We start from the raw sequence: 17362 nt of genomic DNA, 5'->3' as shown, positions 1-17362 counted from the left end.
TGAACTCCCGGAGTTGGTGATGGACAGGGAGGCCTGGCATGCTGCGATTCATGGGGTCGCAAAGAGTTGGACACGACTGAGTGACTGAACTGAAATGATTGAGACACACTCATCATGGGCTGGCCTGGGCACCTGCCTACTTCACATCTCCTAATACTGGATCTGGGTTGATGGAGTAGCTACCATCTCAAAATATGTTCGTGACCAGAGCAAGGTAAGAAAGAAAGTTCTGAAGTGGGCCACACTGCCAACTAAGTACTCAGGGAAAGAAGTGACACAAGAACCATTTTTACTCATAAATCACTGGTCAGTCTCATCACTTGGTTACCCAAACAGAAGGGACTAGCAAGTGTAACCCTGTGCTAGCTTAGCAGGGAGCCAGGGGTATTTGTTGAAGGGAACTAATGATTATATATATTCACTACAATTTTTTCAAATATTCTCTCATTCAAAAGTTGATGACTTATGGTTACCAAAGGAGAAGGAGGAGGGATAAACTGGAAGTATGGGATTAATAGATCCAGACTATATATGTGAAGTGAAGCCGGCAGGTGCCCAGGCAAGCCCATGATGAGTGTGTACAGTGAATGAGAAAGAGACTTTTGTAAGAAGATGAGAACATTTAGGGTTGTTTGTTCATAGAGCACAACCTTGCATATTTGTACGCAGAAGGAATTCTAAGCTGTAGAACCAGGTTAGAAGACTATGTTAAAAAAAAAAAAAAAAGATGGGATGTCCAACTTCACTGGTATAATTGAGAAAATCCAAGTCAGGTTTACTGTGTCCCAGATAGGAGACGGCAGTGGCACCCCACTCCAGCACTCTTGCCTGGAAAATCCCACGGACGGAGGAGCCTGGTGGGCTGCAGTCCATGGGGTTGCTGAGAGTCGGACACGACTGAGCGACTTCACTTTCACTTTTCCCTTTCATGCATTGGAGAAGGCAATGGCAACCCACTCCAGTGTTATTGCCTGGAGAATCCCAGGGACGGGGAGCCTGGTGGGCTGCCATCTATGGGGTCGCACAGAGTCGGACACAACTGAAGCGACTTAGCAGCAGCAGCAGCAGTGTGTATGTGTATATGTATATATCCACACTATATATAAAACTGATAAAGTTCTACTGTACGCATAGGGAACTACATTCAGTATCCTGTAATAAACTATAATGGAAACAAACTTTAAAAAGAATATAGATATATGTAGGCTTCTCGGGTAAAGAAATTGCCTCCCAGTGCAAGAGAAGTAAGAGACTTGGGTTTGATCCCTGGCTCGGGACAATCCCCTGGAGGAAGGCATGGCAACCCAGTCCAGTACTCTTGCCTGGAGAATCCCATGGACGGAGGAGCCTGGTGGGCTACAGTCCATAGGGTCACAAAGAGTCGAACACGACTGAAGCAACTTAGCAAGTAAGCAAGCAGTAGATATATACCCATATATGTGTAACAGAATCTTTTTGCTATACATCTGAAACACAGTAGTGATAATCAACTATACTTCGGTAAAAATTTAAAAATTAAAAACGAATTTTTAAAGCTGACACCTTACAGTTTCTCAAAATGTTTTCTCCAGATAATTCACGAGAGAGGAAACTTTCCGCGACAGCACAGTATGATGATGGTACCATCCCTGTTTTTCTCTTTCACAGTATTCATACCTCTTCTGAAAGTGTAGGGTTTCTTCTAACTAAAACAAAACACACACACACACACAATTTAGATATAAAATACTATGAGAACATGATAGGGTCTACCTACTGCTGAAACAATCCACTGGAGTAGAGTTAATGACACCATTTTAGTACATAGGGTTTGAAATGCTTTGACCAAATTTCTGTCAATCTTGATCATTTTAAATGAAGATAACTTTTCATTAACATGCTTTATTATTGTTTGCAGCTTATCTAAATCACTAAATAGTTTCTCTTCCAAATGACCTCTACCTTCAACACTAATTTGCCAACACCTGTTCTGCCTTGAGGACACAACAGACTTTGGGTTGTTTCATTTGCACTTACAGTGTTTTAGGATAAATGCTGTTCCCCTGCTCTGACAGTCTCCTGTGAGAATGGACACACATATATGTATGGCTGAATCCCTTTGTTGTTCCCCTAAAACTATCATAACGTTGTTAATCAGCTATACTCCAATATGAAATAAAAAGTTTAAGAAAGAAAAAAAAAAAAAAAAGCAAAGTCTGCACCAGGCAGGAGCAGTTAGCCCTCTGGGCTCTTATCCTAAGCCATGTTTTCCTTCTTCTAAATCCTCTTGGCTTTAAAACACTCCAGAACAGGTTAAAGCAGTTGGTTGTTAAGTGCCATCTTTAACCTACTCATATAAATAAGTGACTATTTCGGAATTCAGAATTAACCCTAACTGCAGCCTCAAGAGCTATTGCTTATCTGGTATGAGTCACCCCCTCCAAAGGCACAATCCAAAAGCTATTTCTCCACAATATCAGAAGAGTGAATTTCTTTGGTTATGAGCTGTCTTGGCGATCTCATGCTAATTCATTTTCCCCATTCCCTTTTCAAATACGGAAGTTCAATGCCTGTCTCTCAAAAAGATAGCTTGATAACCCCAACATTATTCTGCTTTATACTGCCAACTAAAAAGTGTCACTCACCATTTGGTTCTATAAGAATGAAGCCGTTGCAGTTGCTGACCTTCAACACAACCTAAAAGGAGTTCAGGGTGGAGGTCAGGAATGAGGTATGCTATGCCCTGGGAAAACTGGCAGAACAGACCCTCAGAAAGTTATTTTCAGGACAAGCTTTTATAAGCCAAATTTCTTGCATCTTCTCTAGAAAAGAATTAAAATCATTAACGGTGAATCTGCTCTTCATGACTAGTAGCAACCTTCTTGTGACCAGCAGCAAGCTTCTGCCAAAACGTCTCTAACTGCACATACCCCTCTTCATCAAAATCACATATATACTGACCTCCCCACTACCTCCATGGAGCAGTTCCATCTGAGAGGCTCATCTGTCTCCCGGGCTATAGTCCTCATTCAGCCTCAAATAATACATAACTCATAACTCTCACATTGTGTAATTTTTTTCAGTTGATAATGGAAACAATTCTTTTTTAAAAAATAGAATCTTTTCTTTGTTTAAAGAAAAAATTCAGAACTAAAAAAAATATATAAACCTTAATTTTAATGATATAAATTAGAAATAGCTCAAGATGGAAATCTGTTTGGGTTTGGAGATACATTTCTTGACATAGTGTTGAGGACTTTCTTAAGCCATTCCTGTTTCACTTCAAAGAATTTAAAGCTGGGAAATATACCAGAGCAGGGTGGTGGGGGTTGGGGGTGCAGAACAAGGCAATTTTGTGTAATAGAACTGCAACCTTAGATTTGTGTACTCATCTCTTTTGATGGGCTAAAGTTCATGTCAGATTTTTCCAGGAACCATTTTCCTTTTGACATATTTTAAAGAGCAAGTTATTTGCATTTTATGAATGTGATATCTTCTTTTCTTTCTTTTGACTTCTAGAAGCCTTAATACTTTTTCAAGAGGTGATATGTTTATTAGAATTACTTTAATGTGAGTACTGATAATCCAACTTCTCATCATCTGGAAATGCCAAAATAAATCCCATTTACTTATTTTAGAGTCTAGACTAACTACATAACTTTAAGATTTTGCTATCATTTTATCTAGTTGCTTTTAATCTACCAGCAAATCACTTTCTTTATTCAACTTTTCAATTCAATGTATAAAGAGAAAAGTCCTATTACTACAAAACATGATTCTGAGAACTGAAATATTTCCTGCCGTATCAGTAAACAAAGGATTTTCACAGTCATCAGCAATTGTGGCCACCATGGAATGTGAGCTGGTGAGCCCTGAGGAAACTCAGGAAGGAAAGACTATCCCGCTATCTAGTAGCCATCACACTGCAGCCCCTCCCTATAGGGAGCCCTGGGGAGACTCGGGATACGAAAATACAGGATACTGGCCCCAGGTAGGTGAGGTGCATATCAAAGAAATGATTTCAGTGAACTTTTGCATACACAGAAAAACACTCAATTCCTCCAGATGTCTGGATTTAATTTACAATAATCTTTTGATGTTCAGTCTTCCTGCCCTTGGTTGCAAAACTTCCATATAATATGGTTCCTCCCCTCACCTACTCAGAGAAGTTCTCTCAGATACTTAAGATGCTGTCTCCTAGGCTTGAAGTGCTAAACATTTCCACTGAATAAAACATAACTCTCAACTTTTAGGGTACGAACATTTTTTCAAGTCTACAAAGCTATATTATATTATTAAGAATCTAACAACGGAATCTCTGACCTCAAAAAGTGTATTATCTAGTCAATGGGAATGTAAACAAATAACCAAAAAACAAAGCAGCATGAGAAAAGCGTGATGGCAGAACCACAAGTCCTTTGGGGCGCAGACTTTTCAGAGGTCACTGTCGGCTGGAAAACCAGGGGACAGCTTTGTGGAACAATGACAGATGACCTGGGTTGCACCTTAAAGTATGAGTAGAATTTCGAGAGACAGAATTGGGAAGGAAGAACATTCTGTAAGAAGGATGAATACGCAGGGGTTACGTTTGGGAAAGATTAAGGAACTTTGTGTGCCTGTGGTGTAGGGCACAGCAAAGGAGAAACAGGAAATAAAATGCACACTGGAGACTCTCAGAGCTATATAATGCTCAGACTGGAAGGGAGCTCAGTGACCCTTTGTTCAAGCTCTTGTTTTTACAGATGTGGAAAATAACAGCCTCTTTTCACGTATTTCTTTGTTTACCTACCCTGCTCTAGACACTAAGCTTCCTTTTTTATTTGATTACATGGCCTATTTTCCATGAACAGGCTCAAATATCATTTCAATGCAAGTAGCTGGAATGAAAGTTAACAAATTCATCTGTGAAATATACATATGTATGAGAAATAATTGCCGCACTTTCTTTTTTCTTTTTCCAGGTCTCACAGCCAAAATTTCAGGATGTAAATCCTTTCCCCAAACTTTAGTTGATTAAATGCATTTGGCTGCACACAGGATTGAGGCTTATATACTCTTCAATTTCATTAAAGGAATTCTTCATTTTGAATATCTTCATACATCAGGAAGGGTTTCCCCAGTGGTGTTAGCGGTAAGGGCCTGCCTGCCAATGCAAGAGACATAAGAAATGTAGGTTCAATCCCCTGGGGGAGGGCATGGCAACCCATGCCAATATTCTTGCCTGGAGAATCTCTTGGACCAAGGAGCCTGGTGGGCTACAGTCCACAGGGCCACAAAGAGTCAGACGTGACTGAAGCGACTTGGCACGCACTCACATATACATCAGGACAATGCCACCAAAAAATGAATAATGTGAGTTCAGTCATTTTACCTGAGAGCTAAATGTCCTTCAGGTTTGCTCCTGGAGATTTTGCCAGCTGTTCCCAAAACCCTCTGTCCTAGTCCACGCTGAGCCCTACCCCATTTCCATTCTCCTAATGCTAAAATGTTTTCTTAAGCTCAAACACAAACAAAATGAATGGAAAACTTGCCCACTCTCATCCCTTAAAATTTCACAGGATCTGTTCTCCTGAACAGGCTCGGGCTCTCTGATATTTTGGTTACAGTGTCTTCATATTTAATATTGTTATTTTCAAATGTTGCTTCTCTAGAGAAACTTTCAGCAAGCTAAGCCCGTGTTTCTATTCACTTTGACAAGAGCTGTCTCCATTATGGTCTTCACAAACTCAACTTACCAGATTCTGACATATAGAGAAAATGAATAACCCAGCAAGCTCTTCAACATAGCCCAGGTAAAGCACAGTGATGATTTTCATCTTTAAAGCTCCTGGAATCTTGTCGCTGTTGTTGAAATAGCTTTACTTTTGCAGCTCCTGAAAACTATAGCAGCATCTCTTTGTCCATAGACTTATTGGTACCTTTCTCCAGGACCTGTGACTCCCGAAGTCAACATCCCCACTGTTGTTTTCAAGGCTCATTGTAAAATACAAATCAGATCCTGTGTTATTGCTTCTAATAGTTAACCACTTTCAAGGTCAGTCAGCACTTGTTTGGAAAAACCAGAAGTTCTTCATGTTGAGGGTAAGTGTTTGGTTTGTCTCTGACAAACAGGAGCTTGTTCTCCATCCTTTTCTTTGTAGAATTGATCTCATAGATACAACCCAGTCCTGTGTTGTTATCATAGAAACTGCAACACTGATCAAGCCAGATTTCACCCTAGCCTGCTACCTCTCTGCATTTAAAGTCCTTTTCTATATATTCAGGTGTTGTCTGCTCTGAATATTAGCAGAACTTAATTTTATTTTATCTGTTGTACGTGAAGCTGTCTTCAAGCCCAACCATCAAATGTATTAAATTAAAAAAAAATGAAAACATGCGCTCAGTTATATCCAACTCTTTGCAACCCCATGAACTGTAGCCTGGCAGGCTTCTCTGTCCATAGAATTTCCAAGCAAGGATCCTGGAGTGGTTTGCCATTCCCTACTCCAAGGGATCTTCCCAACCCAGCGGTCAAACCCACATCTCTTGTGTCTCCTGCATTTGGCAGGTGGATTCTTTACCACTAGGGCTATCTGGGGTCACATGCAAACTAGAAGGTCTTCATACTAATAGGAATAAAGGCCAAACTGAGTTACAATTAACTTGTTACAATATACCAAATAGAATACATTGCCCTCGGCAGACAGAAAACTCCCACTACTGACTAAAGCTGTTGAGAATTCTACATGTCCATGTTTATTATAGACAAACATATATTTAAGAGAGAGGTAAAAATGCTCAATATGAAGTTGAGTTCATTACCTGCAGCATGAAGGTAGAGACAAACCCAAAGGTAAATATTTCCTCAAGGGAAGTGTAAACTTCAAGAAAGTTAAGTAAAATGAAGGTATTTATCCATCATAGTACCATAACTGTTCCAACCCCTCTCACGGACAGAACTACAATCTAATCATTCTCTATGGAGACCATATTAATGGTTCTTCCCTTCACTCATTCATTCACAAATATGAACCAGACACTTGTGCTAAACACTAGGAAGATACTGGTGAAAAAATATCAACAATATCCCTATCTACAGAGAGATTTCAAAGCTTGTGAATTAAAGTGATAATTGATTTATACATGTAAGATGATGCAGGAAGAGAGAATTGGACATAACTCTGAAGTACCTCAAGTCTGAAGGAGAGGCAAGGAAATGACTTTGGGAAGGATGACAGGGCAAGACAAGAAGCTTTAAAAAAAGAGAGAGAGAGAACTGGAAATCTCTTTCTACATCAAAGTCTTAGATGTCAGATAAACTGCAATGATATTCACAATGCTGATTCCACAAGACAGCAAAGAAAATCCCTCAATGGCAAATTAAAATAAACAGTATGATGAACATTAACACCAGGGAACTAAACCTTGGGAAATCCAAGGTCCAGGTTTAGGAAATAGGTGTTAAGTACTGGGACCTGCGTCCTGGGTGGAGGAGGACTCTGAGCCCCACACAGAACTCCAATTCTGAAAAAATGAAGTACTGTTTGTAAAACATAGGCTAAAAAACTTCCACACATCAACAAAGAGAAAAACTGTATTTGTATTTATAATTATTCTTTCATAAGACTCTGAGGTTTAAATGACATGCTCACACAGAGGAGGCTGTGGAGGTCCATGGTGTGGAGCAGAAATAAATGCAATTCCTCTTTGGAGAAAAGATCCTCCACTCAGGTCCCATAAGAATCACACTGAGACTTCCCCGGTGGTCCAGAGGTTAAGAATCCACCTGCCAGTGCAGGGGGACACAGGTTCGATCCTCAGTCCAGGAAGATCCCACACGCTGTGGGCCAACTAAGCCCGTGCACCCAACTACTGAGCCTGTGTTCCACAGCCCATGCTCCACAGCAAGCCTGCACACCACAACTAGATTAGCCCCTGCTCACTGCAACTAGAGCAAGCTAGCACATAGCAGAGAAGGCTCAGCACAGCCAAAAATGAACAATAAAATTTAAACATTTAAATAACCCCACAGATTTTAGCCAAAATGTGCTCACGTTAAAAATGAATATAAACACATTTTTAAAAAAAGAATATAAACTTAAGGGAAAAAAAGCCGTCACGACAGAAGTTAGCAGAAACATCAAAAGCAGTAGAACCTTAAGGCTTAAGATATCAGACCTAATAGATTTAATATAAACAACTATGCATGAGATGCCTAAAGAAATAAAAGATAGGATTGAAATTTGAGAAAGGAACAAAAGTGACAGAAAATGACTAGACAGATGTGAAGGGAAAACTAAATACAATGGACTAAATACCTACGCTGAATCCTCCAGATCCACACTGTCCACCCTTTTCCACCAAGCTCTCTGCCCCCTGTACGTATCTCATGTGTATTCATCCTTAATGTTACTTATATTATGACCCTTGACTTCTGCTTGGGTTTAGTTAATATGGAGCACAGGCAGGGGTTTGGAAGGAAGGGGAGTGCATACAGGTGTTTGGGGTCTTGGCTCTTTTCCTGGGAAGCCCCAGGGACTGGTGACGCCTCTTAACAGAGGGTTAGGGCTCTTGGGCTATACAACCCTCCCTTCTCCCAGTTCCCAGTAGCACCTTCCTCTCTGAAAGCCCCATTGCTGGTATTCCTGAGCGTCTGCCTTCTTCCTTGTGGTTTCTTTTTATCCTAACTAGAAAGAAAAGCTAGAGCACTACAAAGAAATGGCAACTACACTGTCAGCAGAATCCTCACAAGTCACAACAGAAGCCAGAACACCGCGGAACAATCTCTCCAGAGTGCTGAGAGGAAGACGATCAGCTTGGAACTGTGCAGCACTGTTACTCAATAGCAAGCCGCACATAAAGGCAGTTTAAGGTGAGCAGCAGCCAGGAGCATTTACCAGCAATGGTCTCTCATTGCAATAAATAGTCTTAGAAAATAGCCTAGCTACAGAAAATAAAATGTCAGAATCAAAGACTTTGGCAAAGTGGCTGATTATAAGATTAATACATTAAAATCAATAATATTTCTATACACCATTAACAAATAGTTTGAAAATGTTATTTCAAAAGAGAGACCGTTTTGAACAACTACAATAAAAACGAGATACCTAAAAATACAAGTAACACAGGATGTAGACAGCATTTATGGAGCAAATGTTTAAACTGTATTAAAATTCTCTTAAGAAGAGAGAGAGACATTGTGTTCGTGCATACAAAGATCATAATCAATATTATTAGAGGTCAAATCTACCCAAGCTGATCTAAATGAATCAACTTGGATCTGATTATAGTTTCAGTCAAAGAGAGTGACAGAATTGGGAGAGAGGTGTACAAGCATGCTGATTATTTCTTTCTTATACAGACATTTGGGGGGACTTCCCTGGTGGTCCAATGGTTAAGAACCTGCCTTCCAACGCAGGGGACACAGGTTAGATCCCTAATCAGGAAATAAGACCCCGCATGCAGTGGAGGCAACTATTTTCATGCGCTTCAACTCCTAACCCCGTGAGCTCTAACAAGAGAATCCCATGAGCTGCAGCTAGAGAAGCCCCTGCTCACCACAACTAGAGAAAGCCTTCGCCACAATGAAGACCTCCCCTCCGCAAAAGATACATTTTTTATATATTTACATAATCCAATGTGTGCTCAGTCACTCAGTTGTGTCCAGCTCTTTTCAATCGCCTGGACTGTAGCCCGCCAGGCTACTCTGTCCGTGGGATTCTCCAGGCAAGAATACTGGAGTGGGTTGCCATGCCTCCTCCAGGGGATCTTCTAGACCCAGGGGTCAAACCCATGTCTCCTGCACTGACAGGCAGATTCTTTACCACTGCACCACCTAGGAAGCCCACATATAATCAAATACATACATATATATATTTATTTACATATATATTTGGTATCAAGAAAATCAGAAAGCATTTTTTTAAAGGAATAGTTAATAGACCTAATACTGCCAAGTGGTCAAAGACAAGAGAACCAGCTGTGAAATGTAACCCAGAGTCTCTAAATGACCTTGGCCAAAACAGTTTCTCTGGAGCTGTGGGGATAAAAGCCCAGACTACAATGCAATAGGAACGCATAGGAAATATCAACTGTCTCCTCTAAGAGGCTTGGCTCTCTCATGGAAGAGAAGTGAGCACAGCTGGGGCAGGACACACAGTAGAGAAGGGTGTTCTATCTGATTTTTGAATTTTTATTGGAACGCAGCTGCGTTAAAATGCTGTGTTAGTTTCTGTTGTATGGCAACGTGAATCAGCTCTATGTACACACATATCCCCTCTTTTTTGGATTTCCTTCCCAGTTAGGTCATCACAGAGCACTGAGGAGAGCCCCCTGTGCCACACAAAACCGTTCTCATTAGTTACCTATTTTATACAGAGTGTCAATAGTGTTTGTGTTAATCCCAATCTTCCAGTTCCTCCAATCCCTCCTCTTTACCCACCTTGATATCCCTTCATTTGTTCTCTACATCTGTGTCTCTATGTCTGCTTTTCAAATAAGCTCATCTATACCATTTTTCTAGATTCAACATATAAGCAATATTATATATTTGTTTTTCTCTTTCTGACTTACTTTATACTGCATGACAGTCTCTAGGTCTACCCATGTCTCAGCAAATTGCAATGTTCTCTTCTTTCTAACATGTGAAAATCTTGTGTGTGTTCACTGCTAACTGGAAGGAGTCTATGAAGCAAAAATACAGGAGATAAGAAATGATGGCCAAGCAGAGAGCCCTGAGATTTCAGAAAGAAACAGGATTGAGTGCAGAGGTGTGGTGTTTAGCTTAGCCAGGCAGGAAAAACGAAAGAAGGGTGGTAAGATGCAAGAGTACAGTAGATACGTGGTGAGTTATTAAAGGTCATGCTTTCTTTGGCTTTTCCTTTTACTGGAAATTAGTGGTAAAAGAGCCTAAAAACACACCCTTCCCTAAGGTTGCCTAACTCATTTTCCAGTGCCTAACTCTGATGCTAGTAAATCGAGTAGTAAATTCAAATGGATGAGCAGGAAAATCTCAGTGCCTTCAGAGATTTATTCCACCAGAGCGAGGTCACAAATAGCTTGGTGGTGCCATGGAGCAGAGTCCTCAAGTCTAGACCAAGGCTATGACTTGGCATTAGCGGCTCTATTTGAGTCTACGAAAGTGTTCAGGCACACGAGCTTTAAGGGAAAAATAAAGCAGTAAGACCATGCAGCTCCAAGTGCCATGGCGAAAAGGAATTGAGAGTTGTCTGCTTTTGCATATTAAAACATTAATCTCCCCCATGGGGGCGCAGCTCCAGTAATTTCTCTGTAAATGTCTTCTACAAGGATTCATAAGGGTGAAGAAAGACTTCTCACTCCCCATTCATTTCAAGAACATGGCTCACGCAGATCCCCTCATGCTTTCAATGAATTACGATCAGGCTGAAAACACCAATTTCACCAAACACATATTTTTCCTCTTTCCAAGATTAAGCCTCTATGTTGGGTGATCAGCGAATGAGCCGCCCCATGGAGACCAGCAAATAAATCTGCAATGGTCATGCAACGCTGCCTCGCAACACCACCTTCCATTAAGAAACATAAGATTCTTCATAGACTGAGATTTAATGCATGTTTATCTTAATGAAGAGCTGTCACCCAAGGAGTGCTCATTTTCTTCCAATAAATTGTTCTTACAGTACAGATAAAGTCCCCCAGTATCTGTACTATACGCAGCCGTGGCACAAATAAACCTTAGCAGCATTGGCACCATACGGTGTAAACAAATCCTCCCTAAAAATAAAATACATTTCGTGCTCAAGATATATCTTCTAAGACAGCAGGAGGGAAAAGCAATCCAGCCCATGCAGTGGTTTTTCTACCTTGAGCTGCCAGCTTCCAAAGAGGGCTTTCACCAGCAGATTTTACAGAGGTGAACACTGATTTCTACATACGGGAGATGTTCTTGTAGAATGTTCAGTGACCGGTAAAATTCTTAAGTGTGCTCAGATCACATAAAGTGACCGTGTAAATGAAGCAGACTGGATGCCACAGCTCTCATGAAAAACACAGCAAATGTCCCCTTCCACCTAGGATGTTTTTTAGGCCACAAAAATGTTGACTAGAATATTCAAAGTATATGATTAAAGATTTCCAATCACTGAGCAACTTTATGGCCATACTCATTATAGCATCTCTAGGTAGTGTGTGTGTGTGTGTGTGTGTGTGTTATATATATAATACACACACACACACTCAACAAGGGCTTCCCAGGTAACTCTAATGGTAAAGAACCCACCTGCCAGGAGACGTAAGAGACACAGGTTCAATCCCTGGGTTGGGAGGAGACCCTGCAGGAGGGCATGGAAACCCACTCTAGTATTCTTGCCTGGAGAATCCCGTGGACAAAGCAGCCAGGTGGGCTAGGTCCACAAGGTCACACAGAATAGCACAGCACAACATATGCACAACAAATGGATCCAACCAGAACTAAATTGGGCTTCCCTAGTGGCTCAGACAGTAAAGAATCTGCCTGCAATGCAGGATACCCAGATTCAATCCCTAGGTTGGGAAGTTCCCCTGGAAAAGAGAATGGCAACTCATTCCAGTATTCTGGCCTGGAGAATCCCATGGACAGAGGAGCCTAGCATAATCACTATTTTCCCCAACTTGAAGAAACAAATGGCAAAGAGAAGGATCCTTGAAGATATCTCCAGTGAAGATACCTACATTGTTTTTAGCCAGCTTCCCTCTTCCAGGTCTGGAACAATCACCTTGGCCATTCCTGACCACGACAAGGAGAGTATGCCGTGCTCCTGGCACCACGGCTCAAGGGTGCATTTTCCTCTCCTATCAATTGAAGCAGAACTGAAGAGCTCGGACATGGAACTGGAAAGAACATCAGGCTTCCTCTTACTTCTGCAGTTGATATTCAAAGAATCGGATTGCAAGAGTACGGTCCTGAGGGGTGGATGCTTAAGGAATTTGCTCAGAATTCTGGGTCTACCATTTCCTCAATGAACGACTGCAAGCATGTTTGATCCCTTTCCTCTCTGGCCTCACCATTTTCACCTGTAAAATGGGGGTAACATCAGTGCCTAGCTCAGACAATTGTGGGATGTGAAAGAGTTAATGTAAGTAAAACACTCATAGCATTCAATAAAGGCCAGTGATTATTAGTTTTATCAGGATAGAGGAAATACGTGAGTTCCCATGAGGATTTATTTTTTTCCAATTTAGTTCAACCTTTTCTTGCTGATTCTCATGGATAAGACAAGGGTGATAAAGAACTCTACAAATTACTTTGCCTTAAAAAATACACAGTTGACCCCACAGTTCAACAAATAGTTTGTAATTGTTTCCCACAGCCTACCTGTCAAAGTATGATCAACATTTTCCTGGGTGTACTTTAGCAGGTTCTGATGCAGCAAAAATTCCTAAGAACAGGTAATATTCAAGGCAGTGTGCTTGGCAAGTGCCTGGTTTATGGTGGGCTCTGCACAAATGTCATCTCCCTTCCTTTCCTCCACTCTGTCCCTCATCTACTCTCATAAACCCACATGCATGAAGGAGAACACATATGCATACATACACACATAGCTTTCAAAGGCCAGAGTCTTCCCAGTGTAGCAAGAACTTTACTTACAAAGTTCTTTGAGACCTTCATCAAGAAGGAGTTGTTTTTTTTTAAAGGCATTATTTTTAGATTAGTCATTTTATTATTTCCTTTCCTTTTCATACCCTAACACCTTTAAAAACACAAGGCCTTTTTCAGCTAAAATAAGCCCAACTCTGCTGATTATTCATTCATCCACAAAATGTTTTTGAGACCTACCATGTGTGGTGCATTCTATTGGATACTGGGTCCAAAAGATAAACTTAAGATACTCCCCATTCTTGATAAATTTATAATCTAGAGGAAGAACCTATATAAAAATCAAAGGCACAGAATACAATCACCAAATAAACCAAAATCAAAGGCACCAAAATATAAAAAGAAAACAGGTAAAAAACAAATTTCAAGATGGAGTCAGTATAATTGTGCAACTAGTATCTATAAGCCTAGATTTAAGCAATTTGCATTCCACAAAGGAACTTCCTTGTTTTCATTGATCGATCTTGTCCATAAGCATATTTTTAGAATGTGATCTCACAAAATACATCCATACTAATAAAATATTTTATATCTACTTTATACACTAGGATTTCATTTAAAATTTAACTGTAAAAACTTTAGAAAATACAATGTTAGATAACTACAATGTAGGCATTCCTCATTCATTCATATAAAATAAAAGGTATTAATTATAGTAATAAAATAATTTGAAGATTTGCTACTCATTATGGCCTGACACGGTGTGCTTTTATTCTTACTGTATTTAATCCTCATAACATCTGTGTGTGTGTGTGTGTGTGTATGTGTGTGTGTGTGTGTGTGTGTATCAGTCACTCAGTTGCATCTGACTCTTTGCGACCCCACGGACTATAACCCGCCAGACTCCTCTATCCATGGAATTCTTCAGACGAGAATACTGGAGCGGGTTGCCATTTTCTTCTCCAAACATCTTTATAAGGTGGGTGTTAATGAATCAGTTTATAGATAAGGAGGCTATGGATTAAAATTCATCAGGGTGAACGGTGAAGCTACATAGTTTTCTTGATTACAGGTTAAGCTGTAACTGAGTCCCAGATGATCATTCTGAGTAATCAGAATTCCATTAGTGGTTGTCAGTACACTTAACACCATGCTTTTATAAGTGTATTTTATAAATTATAATTTATAGTTTTTGCATACAATCCTACTTAATTTAAAAATCTGTGAGATAATTATTACTATCTATACTTAACAGATGAGAAAATCAGCTCAGAAAGGTTACAATGACTTTATCAAAATCACTGTAGTCTATTTTTGGAGGAACAAAGGCTTACAGTAGGTCTTTATTTAACAGCATTTTAAAATACTTTAGCTGAAGAATTGATGCTTTTGAACTGTGGTGCTGGAGAAGACTCTTGAGAGTCCTTTGGACTGCAAAAAGATCCAACCAGTCCATCCTAAAGGAGATCAGTCCTGAGTGTTCATTGGAAGGACTGATGCTGAAGTTGAAACTCCAATACTTTGGCCACCTGATGAGAAGAGCTGACTCATTTGAAAAGACCCTGATGCTGGGAAAGATTGAGGGCAGAAGGAGAAAGGGGCGACAGAGGATGAGATGGTTGAATGGCATCACCAACTCGATGGACATGGGTTTGGGTGAACTCCGGGAGTTGGTGATGGACAGGGAGGCCTGGAGTGATGCGGTTCATGCGGTCGCAAAGAGTCAGACATGACTGAGCAACTGAACTGAACAGTATTTTCAAAGCAACACGTATCTTTAGATGTATCTAAAGCTAGAACATGTGAAGACAGAAACAAAAACACGCCTGTGAAAGAAAGCCACCAGCCTTGTTTGGTGGGCCCAGAATTCTTGTCTATCGGGTCCTACCCATGATAGTTCATCCAGACAGTCTGATGGAAAACCTATCACATCAAGGAATTGTTATATTTGTATCCAAAATCGTGGGACTTGGTAGTGATTTTAAATATTCCAATATGTGTTTCTGCCTACAGCACCTCAGATCCTGTACTGGTTAGTATTCATATCCTCAAATTTAATTTGTAAGGCATAGTACTTTAAGCCAAGTTCCAAAACATGTCTTTTACATTAGTATTGAACTACTGTAAAAACTTGGTATTTTTATATGTGGTTTTACTGTAAACCATCTCAAATCATTTTTGCAAGTACTCAGGGAATAAATTATGAATAAATAAGCACATAAATTTAAAAAAAAAAACTCAGTTTCTACCAGCAAAGAACAACCTGAGTCTAGATTTTGTACCTTCTCTGGAGTGATTATTATTCGTAGAATGTTCAAGTAAAACTTTTATGTACCAAAAGCTCTCTCCTTTCTACTGAGTACAACAGATTATTTGAAAACTTCTACCTATTAATCTCTCTATACTTTTTAAACTTTTGTGACAATAAGGCAAACAATCAGTCCACTTGCCCAGGTCTCTTCAGATTCCTGCACTGAAACACACATTGGTCTAAGCAAATCAAAACATTAGTCACCCTCATAGACAACAGACTTGGGGTTGACAAAGGGGGGGGAGGTTGGGGGAGGGATAAGTGGGAGGTTGGGGTTGATAGATGTAAGCTATTAAAATAGTTCAGTTCAGTTGCTCAGTTATGTCCAGCTCCTTGCAACCCCATGGACTGCAGCATACCAGGCTTCCCTGTCCATCATCAATTCCCGGAGCTTGCTCAAAATCATGTACATCAAGTCAGTGATGCCATCCAACCATCTCATCCTCTGTCATCCCCTTTTCCTCCTGCCTTCAGTCTTTCCCAGCATCAAGGTCTTTTTCAAAGAGTCAGTTCTTCACATTAGATGGCCAAATTATTGGAGTTTCAGCTTCAGCATAAGTCCTTCCAGTGAATGTTCAGGACTGATTTCCTTTGGGATACATGGGTTTGATCTCCTTGCAAAATGGATAAATAACAAGGTCCTACTGTACAGGACAGGGAACTACACTCAATATCCTATAATAAACCATAATGGAAAGACTATTTTTAAAATGAATATATATAAATATATGTATGGGGCTTCCCTGGTGGCTCAGTGGTAAAGAATCTGCTTTTCAATGCAGGAGACTTGGGTTCAATCCCTGGGTCAGGAAGACCCTCCAGAGAAGGAAATGGAAACCCATTCCAGTAATCCCATGGAGAGAGGAGCCTGGTGGGAGTCCATGCAATCATAGAGAGTCGGACATGACCTAGAGACTAAACAACAACGTATATATGTATACGTGAATCAGCTTGCACTATAGCAAAAATTAACACACTTTATACTTTAAATAAATAAAACCTTGGTCATCTAAAATGGTGCATGGAAATAGTTAAACTAAAGGTAATTTCTTACACTAAGAAAGTAGTTTTCAGTGACTCTTTAAAGTCATTTTTAAATTATGATTAATGTTTATATGCTGGATGCAGAAAATACTATGGAGATATAGGTCTATAAGGGTTGGAATCCCAAGTCAAGTGTCACGTGATTTATGATCCCCATTGTAGTGTGTTTGCCCTGCCCTGTCTACACTGGTCAGTCTTTTTCTCTTTCACACACACACACTTTTCTTCAGCATCCCATTACCTGAGAAATTTTGACAGGGAAATTTAAACCCATGGGAGAAAGACTGTCCTGAGGCTTTGAGAGGATTGTCCTCACTGCGAGTGCATCATTGCTTCAAGCATTCAACTGAAAAGAAATATAGAAACCTAAGCATGGAAATCAGAAAATCTTAACAGAAGCAAATCATAAGAAATACTTTCACTTGTTTTTATTTGTTGTTGAGCTCAATGATCTAGTCTATGAAATGGAAAATAAATGTTACTAGAATCGGACT

The 17362-nt window shown here is 40.1% G+C and overlaps 1 protein-coding gene across 5 annotated transcripts in view; it reads right to left on the bottom strand.

The window, feature by feature from the left end:
* The window catches only part of INPP4B (inositol polyphosphate-4-phosphatase type II B), an 883288-nt gene that overhangs the window by 853544 nt on the left and 12382 nt on the right, over window positions 1–17362 (bottom strand). The window contains exon 2 of one of the 5 annotated variants that reach the window (XM_069556832.1): window positions 1548–1685. The exons of the other annotated variants lie outside the window; for them this stretch is intronic. The gene's annotated coding sequence lies outside the window, so the exon portion shown is untranslated. The remainder of the gene's footprint in view (window positions 1–1547; window positions 1686–17362) is intronic. 5 annotated transcript variants of the gene reach the window in all.

The sequence above is a fragment of the Ovis canadensis genome, chromosome 17, assembly GCF_042477335.2.
Source record: "Ovis canadensis isolate MfBH-ARS-UI-01 breed Bighorn chromosome 17, ARS-UI_OviCan_v2, whole genome shotgun sequence".
NCBI classification, from domain to species: domain Eukaryota; kingdom Metazoa; phylum Chordata; class Mammalia; order Artiodactyla; family Bovidae; genus Ovis; species Ovis canadensis.
The sequence above is the reverse complement of the archived record's forward strand: the minus strand, read 5'-3'. Positions and strand labels throughout refer to the sequence as shown.